The following is a 17,151-nucleotide window of genomic DNA, read 5'->3' as shown; positions in this document are numbered from 1 at the left end:
CCGAAGTTTTTCATAAGTTGGAAGAATATTGTGACAAGCTTGCAACACAAATACTTTGATCTTAGTTGGGATGTGAAGCTTCCAAACTCTCGACCAAACGTCGCTGCTAGCCCTCAATTGGAACCCTTACTTTCCTAGTTTGACTCTCTCAACAGCTTCCTAGCTGTATAATAACCAGACCGCACTGAGTACCGCCCATTTTTATTATGCAGCCAAACCATCACGTCTGGTACATATCGTCTGCTCAGAGGGATCCGATAAATAGCCTCAGCATCATACTTGCTTAAAACCTTGTCAATGAAAGTACGGTCCCATTGGAAATTATTCCAATCAATTAGCTCCGACACATGCCAATCTTCCCCTACTTCATTTGGTGGAACCAGGATTTTATTTGTTGGATGGTGAGGTAGCCACTTATCAGATAATACCCGAATGGAGGAACCCGAACCAACACGCCAGCAACATCCCTTCCTCAATATAGGCTGCGCAGCAATTAAGCTTTTCCAAACATATGAGCTTTTTGGATGATCAGCCGCCTCCAAAAAGGTGCATCGGGGGAAAGTATTTTGTTTTAAAGCAACGATAGAGAAGAGAGTCATGGTTGGTCAACATTCTCCACCCTTGCTTTGCTAGCATAGCTAAGTTGAAATTTCGAATGTCTCTGAATCCCATACCTCCCTCCTTCTTTGGCTGAACAAGGGACTCCCAGCTCTTCTAATTAATCTTTTTATCATCCCCACTTTGACTCTATGAGAGACCGCACCCTCAGCCCGTTTTATAGGATGTTGGGCCAAACCCACGTGAATGGGTGGAGTCGTGTTATTGCCTCTCAAAATAGAGGTTTGACTGATTATATTTTCCCTTTTAGATTAAGGGTTTTACAATGGAGTCGCCACTTATTTAATTATTGGGATAAATAAGAAAACCAAAATTGAAAAATTCATCATTTTATTAATTTTCAATTGAATTTACACTAATCATAGGAAAATTACAAGGCTTTAGTCCTAGATACAATCTAAGATAAAGTACATGACTTTGTTTCCTAGTTACAATCTAAAAATCGAAAATTACATGGATAAGCATTTGATCTACTAATCCTTGATTTAAGCTCGGAAGCTATGTTACAAGGTAAGAAGGTGTTAGGCACTCACCTTGCCCGGTGAAACCGGTCTTCTAAACTATGGTGGCCAACATTCATATCACATCATCCAATATATTATCAATCAATTCGCATGTTGAATTTAAAATGTGTGCATGTGATAAACCCTAACCAATTTATTAAGCATTTCATTTGGATTGACAAATAAATTCTAGTGAATGTGTGTGGATGGTGATATCTTAGATTCAAGAATTTAAAAGAATTATTAAACAAACATATCTTTCATGTTTTTGATGTGAATTTAAGATCAAAACTAGTGTCATGTATGAACATGTGATGAACAACCAAGAACATGTGAAGAACATATAAGAACAATTACGAACATTCAAACATATTCGAAGGAATTTAAACGATTATTATCATGCTTTAATCTTAAACTCTCATCATCGCAACACCAAAAACAATTAGGGAAAATGATTATACCTTCATGCAAGATCCATATGGTGGAGGAGGAGACTCTTGAGGGAGGTCCTAAGGGTGGAGGAAAAGAAGAGTTAGGAGAGGAAGAGTGAGTCTCACTCAATACCTTGAGTCTCAAGAAGACCAAGATATGACAAGACTAATCAACTTCCTAGAACTCAAGAGAGGAGAAGAGATGAGGTTTTTGTGTGCTTTGGAATGAAGGAGATGGGGGGTTTATATAGTAGTGGTGGAGGAAATATGAATGGAAGGTCATTTAATGAGGGTTGATAAAGAATCATGAACCTAGACCTCATTTTAGCCTTGGGGGAAATCTGGTGCATTAAATTGAAAGATTGGTGGGAGTGAGGAGCAAGCCAAAATTCGGTTTTCCCGTAACTGTTGTAACAGCCTGTAGAGCCAACTTCGAATAATCATATCTGACACAATTCTGATCGGAATTGTCTCGTTCTTGTGCTCAAATGGAAGCCCTGGATGTCTAGTTTTTGGGAAAATTAACTTCATTCATAGATTCAAAATATTCTGAGAAATATCGATGAAATGGTAAGCAGAGGTCATTTGTTAAAAAATGATTTCAGCACAATTAACATTAATAGGTCCCATATTAGCTCCCAATTAACATTAAATGGCTCTAATCACTCCCATTTCAGACTTAATTGGTTCCAAATTTACCCTAATTAAAAGATAATTGCACAAATTACTCATTGAATAATTAATGTTTAACTATCTAGTTAATTAGGTGTGTGCAACCTTACCATAAAATGTAGTCCTAACCAATCAAATTATGACACATCATCATTCTCAAATTGATTATACTTATAACCAATTGAAATCAATTGTTCAAAATCACATATAGTCAGACTCAATTTGTGATTGTGCATCTCGGCCATTAGAACTTGATTTGATGATAACTTTCAATTTGATGGTTCGATTAGGGCTTATGACCAGTCGATTTGATCGTTACAACATCAAGATCATTTTGGTGAAATGAGATTAAGGATCTAGTGACCAGAATCAAGATGCATATTTCTAAGGTGAAATTACCATTTTACCCTTCATGTGAGGTTAAATGCGGGTTGCAAAATGAGGTGTCAATAGAATGCCCCTTATTGGCAGAGCTTGAAAAGCGAATGTCAATGTATGAAAGAGACACCTAACTTTGCAATCAGTATTTAACTGTGGTGAATGCATATAGATAAAAATGCAGATGGTCATGTTGTGGATCAAAATGTGGACCGAATCTCAAGGGAGATTGCCTACGTACCTCTTGGTGGGGGGATCAGGTCCAAACGTAGTTCATGCATGCAAATTTTTTTTTTTTTTTTTTGAATGAGTACAAGATATGCTTACTTGGAGGACGACGGATCCTGGCTCATGTTTTCAGAGGACCAAGGATTTTTGGGCTTTAGCTTATGCTTTCAAAGGACCAAAGCTTCTGGATCTTGGCTTATGTTTTCAGAGGACCAAAGGTTCTGGATCCTGGCTCATGTTTTCAGAGACCTAGGATTTTTGGATCTTGGCTCATGTTTTCAGAGGACCAAGGGTTTTTGGGGCTTTGGCTCATGTTTTCAGAGGACCAAAGGTTCTGGATCCTGGCTCATGTTTTTAGAGACCTAGGATTTTTGGATCTTCGCTCATGTTTTCAGAGGACCATGGGTTTTTTGGGCTTTGGCTCATGTTTTCAGAGGACCAAAGGTTCCGGATCCTGGCTCATGTTTTCAGAGACCTAGGATTTTTGGATCTTGGCTCATGTTTTCAGAGGACCAAGGGTTTTTTGGGCTTTGGCTCATTTTTCAGAGGACCAGAGGTTCCGGATCCTGGTTCATGTTTTCAGAGGCCTAGGATTTTTAGATCTTGGCTCATGTTTTCAAAGGACCAAGGGTTTTTGGGTTTTGGCTCATGTTTTCAGAGGACCAAAGTTTCTGGATCCTGGCTCATGTTTTCAGAGGCCTAGGATTTTTGGATCTTGGCTTATGTTTTCAGAGGACCAAAGGTTTTTTTGGCTTTGGCTCATGTTTTCAGAGGACCAAGGGTTTTTTGGGCTTTGGCTCACGCCAATGTGTGTGGGCTTTTTACCCTAGTATCTGCAAAATAAATATTGTCAATTAGTAACAGAGTTATTCATTGAAAAGAATTCGGCATACCTGGCGAGTGCCTCTAGTTTGGGACATACCCCATGCTTTGAAGAATGCTGAGGGTGGACAATTGACTTGATGTTGCATCACTGGAGAATGTGGAAGAGGATCATAGCTTTCTGTTCCTGAAGAAGAATTTAATGAAGAATTTTTTTTTTTTTTTTTTTTTTTTTTTTTTTTTTTTGTGAAGGAATTGAAAATTTTGATTGATGAACTTTTTTTTGGAAAATTTTGGAGATCTTGAATTTTTTTGAAGGAATTGAAAATTTTGATTGATGAATTTTTTTTTTTTTTTTTTTTGAAAATCTTGAATTTTTGAAGGAATTGAAAATTTTGGTTGATGAAAATTTTATTTTCATTTAAAATTTTTTTTTTTGAAGGAATTGAAAATTTTGATTGATGATTTTTTTTTTTTTTTTTTTTTTTTTTATGGTAACCTAAGAAATACGAGCCCAATGCCCCTAGTCCCAAGGCTTTTTGAAAATTCTCTCTTTTCTTTTCTTCTCTTTTTTTTTTTGAAAGATATGGAAATCTTTTTTTTTTCCTTTTTTCAAAAAAATTGAAAATCTTTTATTTTTTTTGAAAATTTTATCTGAAGATGAAGATAGAGTAAAAGTGATGAAGATTTATTCATGATGATTTTTTTTTTTAAATACCTATCCTTTGAATGCGAATAACTTTGGCTGGAAGTTGATGCAGATTGCTGGATAATTCCTTGCTTAATTCTTGCAAAAAGATAATTTCAATTAGCAATGGATTTATTCATTGAAATGAATTGGAAGTACTTACCCAATGCCCCTAGTTTGGGGCCTATTCCATGCTTAGATTGAAGCTGAATTCATCTAATGTTGTGACCATTGGGGAACATGAAAGAAGATCATGGTCTGCCATCCTTGGTTCTTGCAAAAAGGCTTTCTTTCTCTAGCTTGTTAGAAACCAATTATCGTGAATACATTTTTTGCCAATGTCCTTAGTGTGGACATGCTTGCAAACAAATGGATTAATATCTCAAATGAAAACATACTTCCATGATAGAAGAACATATTTGCACACAATATAAATAGGACAATGCTCCAAATTTAAACATGCTTAATGCAAACAAATGGGCTTAACCTAACATGCACCCAAACAATTTTGTCACATTGTTTTGACTTTTTTCTCCAAGGTTGTTTAGGTGAATAGGACCGGGCCTCTGCAAGGCTGCCTATGTACTTCTCTTATAGAGGATCAGGTCAAGACGTAGTTCAAGAGAACTGGATTTTAAAAAAGAATGTTTTTTTTTTTGGGGTTTGGAAATGAGATTTCTTTTTCTTTCTTTTTCTTCTCTCTCTCTCTCTCTCTTTTTATTTATTTATTTATGAACAAGAGGTGATCCTTTGAACAACCATTTTGGCAAATCGAAGTGTTTAAGAATCAAACAAATCTCTTTGATTAGGAAGGATCAAGATCATTAAACTCATGTAATCAAATTTGCTTCATCCTTTTGAACATCGTCAGATTAAGTCTCCAAAGGCAATCAAGAAATGAAATGTGATAATATTTATGAATCACATTGTTGGGTGCAAACAAGGAGAGTGCTCCAGGTTTGGAAGTTTTTTTAAGTCATTTTAGGATTTGAGAATTTGAGAAATTTTATCCTCGGACATATCATCTTGTGGGGTTTGACAATTTTAAGCAATTTTCCTTTTTAATTCAAGTGAAAAATATTATTAGAGTTTAAGATGCGCCTACAATTAGCAAGACTCCAAGGAGGTCTTATTCATAGGTTGTAATGTAGGCCGGGTTTAAGTTATGAAATGAATGATATAAAGAGGCTCAAAATTCCCTATGATGTTCTCCCAAGTATGTATTACTCAAAAATCAAGTATTGGAGGAGTTTTCTCATTTCTTTGTTGCCATCTTCTCACTAGTCTTCATTGGTCACTTGTATCAACATTTGCTTTCGAGCTCATTCATCTTGAATCATACCTCTAGACTTTCATCTTGTAAAATTATTCTCTTTTTAGGTTGCATCCTCAAGTTTCCAACTTGGTAGGATTTTCCAATTTTTCTTTTCTTCTTCTTCTTCTTTTCTTTGGCCCTAACTTTTGCCTAGACCGCCCTTTTGGGTTTTCAGCCTAGCGGGCTTTCTTCTTCTGCTTCTTTTTTTTTTTTTTTTTTTTTTTTTTTTTTTAAATCTTTCATCTCTTGATTGAATGAACTTTTTTGGGGATCTTTTGCCTTCCTTGTTTTCCTCAGCTTAAGTCATTTTGATATACTCTCTAGACTTCTTTCTTGCCTCGAAGTGATTGCACATTTCTATGCTTGATGAACCTTTTCCTTTTTTGATGAACTCTCTTTTAGATGAATCTTGTATTCCTCTTGGCATGATGAATTTTAGGCTCTTCAAACTTGATGCACACTTTTTTTTCCTTACATTGATGGAATTTAATTTCTCTTTCTTTCATTGAGTGAAAACTCCTTTTACTTTGATGATCTCTTATCTTTAGCTTAATGAATTCTCTACTTGTCTTTCATGTATTCTAGGAAAGCTTTATCAATTAGCTTCAAAGCTACAAGGTCGACTCCTCCTCAACATGAGATTAAAGCATGCATACTTTGAATTTTCCCACCCTAGGTTTAGATTTTAGTGGGTTCATGCGAAAAAGAGGCTAAGTGTTTAAAGGCTCAAATGGGCTAGCAATGGATAACAATCATTCTAGGTATTACGATATAATCTTGTTTTACCAAAAACGGCCTCCTATCCCTAGTAATGCTTGCTTGTAGGCACAATGACTTGAGCTCTTTTAATAAATTCCTCTTAAAAGAAAAAGTATGAATGCTCTATTGGAGACACAAAAGTTTTCAAAAATTTGGAATGAATGCAAGAGCTTTTTGAATTTTCTGATGGATAGATTTTCTTTGATTGCCTTGTAAGACCATTTCTTCTTTTATTCAAAGTAATTTAGCAAAAGTGTTTACACGGATCAAATGAAATTAATCTTTTCTCAGTACAAGTTGATTGTTCAAGCCTTTAAACATCACAATTTAGAAAAAGTTTTGTCTAAAGGATCCTCATGTACCATTTTGAAAAGAAGACTATAAAGAATCTTGAAATCTTTGAAAGAAAAAAATTGGCCTTTTTGAAAAAGTCACTAGGAAGTCCAATGCCCGTAGTTCAAAGAATTTTTTTTTTTTTTTAAATGACTTAAGGGCTCAATGCCCCTAGTCCAAAGACTTTTTTCATTTGAAAATTTTTCTCTTTTTTTGGGAAAGATTTGGAAATCTTCAATTTTTTTTGTTTTGTTTTTTTTAATATATATACACAAACAAAGCTCATTAAATGCTACATGAAATTTCAAAAAAACATAGAAAAACATGGAATAAACAAACAAACTTTAAACTTAACCATGATGTTGCAAGCCAAATGTGGAGTAAGGCAGAGTTGGGCCACTTGCTTCTTCTTGGTCCATTTAGGATGCTTGAGACTAGGTATGCTTGAACCTTGATTATGATGAAATGACTTAGGCTTGCACTTGGAAGGCTTGAACCTTGATTATGTTCTTTTGGTATTTGCTTGAAATGGCTTGGGCTTACACTTGGAAGGCATGCATCTTGTGAGCTTTTGGCCTTTGATGTTGATCATGCATATACACTTTCAATGGGCACAAGTGTTGGGCTTAGAATGATTCAAGAAATGATTTTGGGTTTCCATACCAATTAGAGTTCAATCATAGGTTTTTGGGCTTGAGTTCATTCATAGCATACAAGGTTCAAACAATTATGATGGGCTCACGTTGGACTTAAGTCATCATGGTTCAAATACCATACACATGTGTAATGCAATGCAATTTACATGGACCGACCTAAAGGTAGGTTCTATGGGTCATTACAACATGGGTAGAAGGTAGTTTAAAGGTCCCCACAAGCTAGGACATCGTACCTCCCAACTTGTGACGCCAAGAGCGCCGTGTTGGTCTAAACGGTATAGTTTGTCCTTATGAACCACCATAGCATAATTATGATGATCCTTGTTGCGGTGGGTGGTAGGTTCACCACTGGGTATGTGAGTCTCAGGAAGACCACAATCCACGGCTAATACTACCGGGCTTCCGAGCTAGCACATAAATAAAATAAATTTCATTCAAGCAAATGATGCATGACATGCAAAATAATGACATATTATACATTATATACAAAAAGCAATAAACAAACAATGACATGGTTGGCCACCATAATCTAATTGAAGCTTAGCCCTCAATATCCCCAGTGGAGTCGCCACTGTGAGAGACCGCACCCCCAGCCCGTTTTATAGGATGTTGGGCCAAACCCACGTGAATGGGTGGAGTTGTGTTATTGCATCTCAAAATAGAGGTTTGACTGATTATATTTTTCCCTTTAGATTAAGGATTTTACAATGGAGTCGCCACTTATTTAATTATTGGGATAAATAAGAAAACCAAAATTGAAAAATTCATCATTTTATTAATTTTCAATTGAATTTACATTGATCATAGGAAAATTACATGGCTTTAGTCCTAGATACAATTTAAGATAAAGTACATGGCTTTATTTTCTAGTTACAATCTAAAAATCGAAAATTACATGGATAAGCATTTGATCTACTAACCCTTGATTTAAGCTCGGAGGCTATGTTACAAGGTAGGAAGGTGTTAGGCACCCACCTTGCTCGGTGAAACCGGTCTTCTAGACTATGGTGGCCAACATTCATATCACATTATCCAATATGTTATCAATCAATTTGCATGTTGAATTTAAAATGTGTGCATGTGATAAACCCTGACCAATTTGTTAAGCATTTCATTTGGATTGACAAATAAATTCTAGTAAATGTGTATGGATGGTGATATCTTAGATTCAAGAATTTAAAAGAATTATTAAACAAACATATTTTTCATGTTTTTGATGTGGATTTAAGATCAAAACTAGTGTCATGCATGAACATGTGATGAACAACCAATAACATATGAAGAACATATAAGAACAATTAAGAAGATTCAAACATATTCAAAGGAATTTAAATGATTATTATCATGTTTTAATCTTAAACTCTTATCATGGTAACACCAAAAACAATTAGGGAAAATGATTATACCTTCATGTAAGATCCATATGGTGGAGGAGGAGACTCTTGAGAGAGGTCCTAAGGGTGGAGGAAAAGAAGAGTTAGGAGAGGAAGAGTGAGTCTCACTCAATACCTTGAGTCTCAAGAAGACTAAGATATGATAGGACTACTCAACTTCCTAGAACTCAAGAGAGGAGAAGAGAGGGGGTTTTTGTGTGCTTTGGAATGAAGGAGATGGGGGGTTTTATAGAGTAGTAATGGAGGAAATATGAATGGAAGGCCATTTAATGAAGGTTGATAAAGAATCATGAACCTAGACCTCATTTTAGCCTTGTGGAAAATCTGATGCATTAAATGGAAAGATTGGTGGGAGTGAGAAGTAAGCCAAAATTCGGTTTTCCCATAGCTGTTGTAACAGCTTGTAAAGCCAACTTTGAATAATCATATCTGACACAATTCTGATCGGAATTGTCTCGTTCTTATGCTCAAATTGAAGCCCTAGATGTCTAGTTTCTGGAAAAATTAACCTCATTCACAGATTCAAAATATTCTGAGAAATATCGATGAAATGGTGAGCAGAGGTCATTTGTTACAAAATGATTTCAGCACAATTAACATTAATAGGTCCCAAATTAGCTCCCAATTAACATTAAATGGCTCTAATCACTCCCATTTCAGACTTAATTGGTTCCAAATTTACCCTAATTAAAAGATAATTGCACAAATTACTCATTGAATAATTAATGTTTAACTATCTAGTTAATTAGGTGTGTGCAACCTTACCATAAAATGTAGTCCTAACCAATCAAATTATGACACATCATCGTTCTCAAATTGATTATACTTATAACCAATTGAAATCAATTCTTCATAATCACATATAGTTGGACTCAATTTGTGATTGTGCATCTCGGCTATTAGAACTTGATTTGATGATAACTTTTAATCTGATGGTCCGATTAGGGCTTATGACCAGTCGATTTGATCGTTACAACATCAAGATCATTTTGATGAAATGAGATTAAGGATCTAATGACCAGAATCAAGATGCATATTTCCAAGGTGAAATTACCCTTTTACCCTCCATGTGAGGTTAAATGCGGGTTGCGAAATGGGGTGTCAACAGACCCCACCAAAACCTAGCATACATCATATTTAATTCGTTACAAAGTTTCACTGGGAGTTGAAATACTCCCATCGTGTATGTAGGGATTGATTGGGCCACAGCTTTAATTAGGACTTCCTTCCCCGCTTTAGATAGCAACTTCCCCTTCCACCCCTGAATCTTCTTCCAAACCCTCCCCTTAAGAAAAGAGAAAGCTTGATATTTTAACCGGCCAATCAATGTGGGTAAGCCCAGATAGGATACAAATTTTTCCACTTCCTTCACCCTCAACGCATTCTTTATCTAGTCCCTTTGCACCCTCGATATATTGCTGCTGAAGTAGACGGAAGATTTTTCAAAATTAATACATTGATCGGAGGCCACAACATACAATTCTAAAACATCCGAAATCACTTGCACTTCCTCCTATTTAGCTTGACAAAACACGAGAGAGTCATCAGCTAAAAGCAAATGAGAAATAGTTAGGGCAAACCGACAAATGGACACTTCATGAAGCCGGCCAAACTCCTCCTCCCTGGCCAGCAGAGATGTAAAAGTCTCAGCACAAATCAAAAATAAATAGGGGGAAAGCGGGTCTCCTTGGCGGAGCCCCCTAGTAGGTCTGAAATTACCATATGCCTTACCATTAAGGCGAACAGAGAAGGAGGAAGTAGTGACACAATCCATAATCCGGTCAATCCACCCTTGCGGAAAACCCAACTTGATCATCATTCCCTTCAAAAAGGACCACTCAACCTTGTCATACGCCTTACTTATGTCCAACTTCAGAGCAATAGCACCTTTTTTGCCCTTTTTCCGGCCATGCATAGCATGCAAAGTTTCATAGGCCACAAGCACATTATCAATTATCAACCGGCTAGGCACAAAAGCACTCTGAGAGGGAGAAATTAATTGGGGCAAAATCAACTTTAATCTATTAGCCAGCACTTTAGAAATTATTTTATAAATAACATTACACAAGCTAATCGGTCTAAAATCAGACATTTTTTCTGGAGACTTCACCTTAGGAATGAGAACAATATGGGTATAATTTAATTCAGGCAACATAAAACCAGTGTTTAGAAAATCCAAAACAGCGTTAGTTACATCATTACCAACAATATGCCAAAATTTCTGATAGAAGAGAGCATTCATACCGTCCAGTCCAGGAGCTTTAGTTGGTCCCATCTGGAATAGCGCCGTCTTCACCTCATCAGCACTAAACTCATCTGATAAAATATTTAGCATATTAGAAGACACCCTGTGATTGACTGCATTAAGACATTCCTCCACCCGATCACATATCCCAGAGGAAAATAAATTCTCAAAATACTGGACTGCCACCTCAGCTACATCCTCAATCCTATCAACCCACACCCCCTCAGAATTTTTAATGCCCTGTATAAAATTTCTATGACACCGTTGCGAAGCCTTAGAGTGGAAAAATTTTGTGTTTTTATCCCCAGACTTCAACTAAGACAATCGGGACCGTTGAGCCCAATAAAGTTCTTGCTTAAGCAAAAGATCATCAAGTTGTTTACTGGCTACCACAAACTCAAACCTAGTAGCTTCATTTTGATCACCTTCATGTAACCTTTCAAGCACTTTCTTCAACCTCTTAATTTCCGCCACCTCAGGCTTTGTCCTCATCGAACCCCATGCATCTAAAACTGCCCCACAATGATTTATTTTAGTACTAACGTTGACCAATGGAGAGTCTGCCCCACCCATCCGAACCCACGCTTCTTCAACCACATTCCCACACTCCTCCTCTAATAACCACCGTTCTTCAAATTTAAACCCTCGAGCCATTCTACCTTGGAACCTGTTATCCATTCCTGTCTATAAAATAAGTTTCATATGATTCGAAGCATGTGAAAATATATGAGACACACTGCTTACCGAAAACATATCAATCCACTCCTTATTCGCAACCGCCCGATCAAGCCTTTCTCTAGTGTTTGCTGCACCAGGTCGTTTGTTGTTCCAAGTAATTTATATCCACGAAAGCCCAAATCAATCAAATGACACTCCTCCAAGGCAGCCCCAAAGTCTTCCATTTGTTTAACCTATGGTGGATGGATGCTAAGCTTTTCTGAAGTGTGTAAAAATGCATTAAAATCACCAACACAACACCACTGACCATTTACAAACGAAGAAAGATGCCTTAAGAGAGCCCAGGACTTGTGTTTTTGATTCTCTTCCGACCAACCATAAAACCCAGTCAAAAACCATTGAAAGCCATTATCCTCCACTACATTTGCCAAGACATGATTATCTGTATAATTGATCACCTCCAACCAGACCTCTTCTTTCCAAACCAAAGCTAACCCGCCACCAGAGTTAGGCTTTTTAACAATCAATTTATTCGGATAAGCTAATTCTCGACAATGGTGCATAAAACCAGCTTTATCAAGTCTAGTTTCCATTAGGAAACAGACAGTGGGAGCTTGATCCCTCACCATATCATGAAGGTTTCGAATTGTCCAAGGGTTCCCAAGTCCTTAACAGTTCCAACTTAATAGCCTCATTGTGCTCAGCAAGGGTGTTCCGACACCCCCGCTGCTTCAGTTGATTGTGAAACATTCCCAGTTTTAACCCTCTTCCCTGCTTGCTCCTCCAAACTATCAAAACATACCTGCTGCTGTGCTTGGTTCATTCGTTTGCCCAGAACTAATTTTGCACTCTCCTTTAATGTCTCCATAAGCCCATAATCCATGCGGGCACGTCTAGTCCATGTACGTTGTTTATCAAATCCTGGAAGCCTGTTATTTCCACTTTCATTCGTTGGCCCATCTGATGCTCTCAGCCCAACCAAGCTTGGCCTAAGCACCTCATCCAACGTGCTTTTCTCCATCACGTCCTTAGCCGTACCCTGCTCTTCCTGATTCACGGGATTCGCCAGCGATATTTCTGGAACAATCCCTTAGTTCATGTTATCTTCATTAATGCACTTGTCAACTCTGTCCCTAATATCTGACTCATCCCTACCGCCTCCGTATGCCGTCCCAACCATCTCATTCGGATGTTGCTGCGTGGTCCTCCTTCCATCATTCCCATGGTCATCCACATCTCGATCTTGATCTCTCCGGTTTGGTGAACGGACACGACTCCCTGATGCCTTCATCCATTCCCCATACTGGCATGCAACATCCCTATTACCCTTAGTTAACGCGAAATACTGAGTGCAATGTTTGAGATCGTGACCAAGCAACCCGCAGTGATGACAGAACAGAGCTAGCCTTTCGTACCTAAACGAAACCCATGTCCTCTGTCCACTTGATCCAGCTAAAAAAGCCCCTCTCTGAAGAGGTTTTGATATAGGTAGCGCTACCTTTACTCTCATAAAAAGACCTAGGGTATCCTGTTTCATCCTCTTCTCCACTTCCTCAACAACCCCCAATCGGCTACCTATTTCCTCTGCCACTTTTGGAGAGACCATATCAAACGGGGCCCCCCAGATTTGCACCCAAAAGGATGCTGAATCAAACCTGACATTGCGTGCAGTCATCCCAGCTTTCCATCAGACTAGTAATAAGACCTGATTATCAAATGTCCACGGCCCACCTCTTAAAACCCTCTCTAAATCAAATTTGGTCTGAAACTTGAATTGAAAAAGGTTTGCCCCGACTTCCACAACCTGGACTTTATTCTCCAAACCCCACGCTCTCTTCATTGTGCTGAGAGCAGCCCGCTTATTAAACGGTTTACAAGTGAGAAACGTACCAATCAAACTCTGAAAACACCTCTCAATCTCTTCTTGCCTGCCCTCATCGGAAATAGGTATAACTTCCTCCTCTTCTGTAGTCAATTTCATACCCTCCAAACTGTGTATCACGTCGTCTGCCATATTCGAGACAAGCTAAGACTAAGCTAAGAAAAGTCAAACCCTTAGTGGGAAACTAAGGGAGAAAGAGACTCGTATACCAACGAGAGAGAGAAACTCCTACCCTAGAGGAGAGCACATTTTTTAGTGTACCAAAGTAATGTTAGGTCTAGAAGAGGGATTTTTTTTTTTTCATTTCTAGGCCAGTCATGGAGATTAGTATATTTATATTTAATTGTTTATATACAACAGAGGGCTTTTTTTTTTTTTTTTTTTTTTTTGTGTGTGTAATTAAGGTCAAGAAAACAAGCTCTCTGTCAGGTGTAAGATTGCCTAAATAGTTCAACTGATGAGTTGTATTTCACGGCGACTTGCCTCGAAGCATAGGTTGGGGGACAGGTTGAATTGCATCTAATGCAGATTGAAGGCTTTGTGAGGCACATTTAATGCTTATGTGACGGGACCTTTCAGGGCCTAGAGGGCACATGTTAAAGTCAGTTTGCATTTTTCGCATTTAATGCTACATATAGAAGATATTTCTCAATATTTTTCACATTTGTTAAATTGACAAGTTTCTATTTATTCTTATTTGAAGTTATTATTAACATTATTTTTTTACTTACTATCAACAATCTATCAGATTAATAGGTGTGACATTTTTTATCATTTTTTTTTTTTTAATTTTTTGTGTTCATAAACTCTCATTTTAGATATCTTGCTAAAGATGACAAGATTGACAAACTCTGGGAGTAGTTGAACCGAATGACGATCGAGGAGGAGAGTGTAATTCTCATGGTTATGCTCTCACTCATTCCGTTATTAGTCACATTGTTTGCTCCAGAGTTTTATTTGTTGAGGGCCAAGGTGTTAGTTTGTTCTGGTCTCCCAGGTTCAGGGATGGTTAACCCATTCTGATCTCTGAGACCCGCCAAGTTTTTCTCTTATTTGGAGTTTTGTAGAAAAAACAAAAAATGAATTCCACGAGATTTACGAGCTAACTAGAAGTTTTTGTTTGGTTTCTGCCTTTTTGGTTTTTGTCAAGATCGTAGCAGCCAAGGTTTTTTTTAGAAATATTAAGTCCACAATATTTTCGCAATAAATTCTAAGTGGTAAGTTGTTATAGGTGGGCAAAAAAGTAATTTTAAGTTGTGAATTCAAATCTTCCTCCTTTGATTATTGAATTATAAAAATAAAAAATAAAAGAAGTTTTGTTAAGTATTTTTATAAATTACTAGCCTTATATTGTGCGTGCAATGAGTTTTTATTTTTTTTATAGTTGGTCAAGTGTTATAATTATAATTATAATTATAATTATAATTTTTTTTTAAAATTTTGGATAAGTTTTGTTTTGAAGACATGAATTAGTAGGATAGTGTCCTGTTTTGTGTATTTTAAGTGGAATTAGAGATTAAGGGTGTGCATAGGTTGGGATAGGTCGGGTTGAAGGAATTTTTTGACCCAACCCACCATGGTGGGTTGAAAAAAATTCAACCCAACCCAACCCAACCCATCATATAAGTCCAACCCAACTCACATGGGTTGGGTTGGGTCGAGTTGAACCCATGAGTTGAACAATTTTTTTTATTACTATTATTATTAAATTGAGCAGAAAAAAATATATCATACTTGCTACCTGAGTTGATAAACAAAATATACATTAATATATAAACTAATATTCCAACATAGTTGTAAACAAAATATGTTTAAGTATCAAACTGAGTTGATAAACAAAATATAAATAAACTAGTATCCTAATTCACTTATAAACAAAATATACATGAGTTCCTAACTCAATTATAAACAAAATATATCTAAAATTTTTAAATTTTTTATTAATTATATAATATATTTAAATATATATTAAAAGAACTAATAGGATTTTATATTATATATGATAGTAGAAACCCAGGAAGTGCTCTACAACTACCTTTTTTTTTTAATTTATTAAATATATAATATATTTTAAACATATATTAAAATATGGGTGGGTGGGGTCGGGTTTGGCGGGTTTGAAATTTTATGACCCAAACTCAACCCAACTTGCTATAAAAAAATTTTTTGTAACCCAAACCAACCCACCAAGCCCTAAAAACCGACCTAACCTGGTGGGTTGGGTTGGGTCGAGTCGGGTTTGGCGGGTTGGTGGGTTTTTTGCACACCCCTATTAGAGATATATTTTTACCTGATTATCCTTAAGATTTTTCCTGTTAAACGTAAGATTTAGAGATATTTTTAAACCATATAAAAGCCTAGTCCAAAGAAGAGAATTTTTTTTATAAATAATATAGATAAGGGTGTCAGGTTTCTATTTTGTGCCCCCACTTACAAGCAATCTGCACCAATGAGTAGGGGTGTTCACCAAATCGCACAAACTGCGAAAACCGCACTAAAATCGCCCGCAAAATGGCATAAATGCACCACACCGCATGATGCAATGTGATTTGCGGTTTTATAATAAGAAAACTGCACCGCACCCTCTTTATATATATTAATATATTTATTTATTTTTAATATTAAATATATTATTAATAGTTCAATAACCCTAGTTTTCAAAAAAAAAAAAATGATAATCCTAGCAAGTGTTGACTAGGAAAGCCAGCCCAAAATAAGAAAAAATTAGCTCAATATTTTAAAACTTGGTCCAAAACAAAAGGAAAAATTAGTTTTGGGTTGGGTAAGAAAGCCCAAAATTTGAAAAATATAGCGACTTCAAGCCGTTCTTATATACCGCATATGTGACTGCAAAAATGAGGTGCTGTGCGGTTATGGTTTTGGCTAAACTCTAAACCGCACCACTCCGCACCGCACCACACATGTAACCGCAAAAATAAAGTGTGGTGCAGTTATAGTTTTAGTTAAACCGCACCGTAAAGTGCGGTGCTAAAAATGACCTAAAACCGTATCACACTGCACTACGAACACCCCCTACCAGTGAGTCGATTTGGCTGCAATACCAATTTTAGTTCCGGATAGCACATTTCATATTGATGCATAAAGCCTTCCTTAGAAGCCCACTAGCACGAGCACGACCATTGGCAGCTTTCCTTTGCTTTCTTTTTTATTAATATTATTTTTTATTTTTTTTTATGAACATAAATCTTTTTTAAGAGAAAACCAAACTACAAAGGCCGACTAGCCTCACCCTTCACAACTGAAACAAAACAAGGGGGACTATTGCCGACATCAAAGGAACCAAAAAAATTACATTTTAAAGACCATTTTGCTAGAGCGTGAGAAGTAGAATTGCATTGCCTAGGCACCCAATGAATTGAGATGCTTGGAGAATCTGCCAAGAGAGCTCGAGAATCAGCAGTGATGGATTTGATACGCTAAGGAGGGGTAGACTCCAACTCCGAAAGGAGATTGGCACAAATTTGGGAATTTGATTCAACAATCACTGCCTCAAAATCCAAATTTGATGCTAAGGATAACACCACTTAA

Source organism: Quercus robur, chromosome 6 (assembly GCF_932294415.1).
Source record: "Quercus robur chromosome 6, dhQueRobu3.1, whole genome shotgun sequence".
NCBI lineage: Eukaryota > Viridiplantae > Streptophyta > Magnoliopsida > Fagales > Fagaceae > Quercus > Quercus robur.
This window is presented reverse-complemented; position numbering follows the sequence as displayed.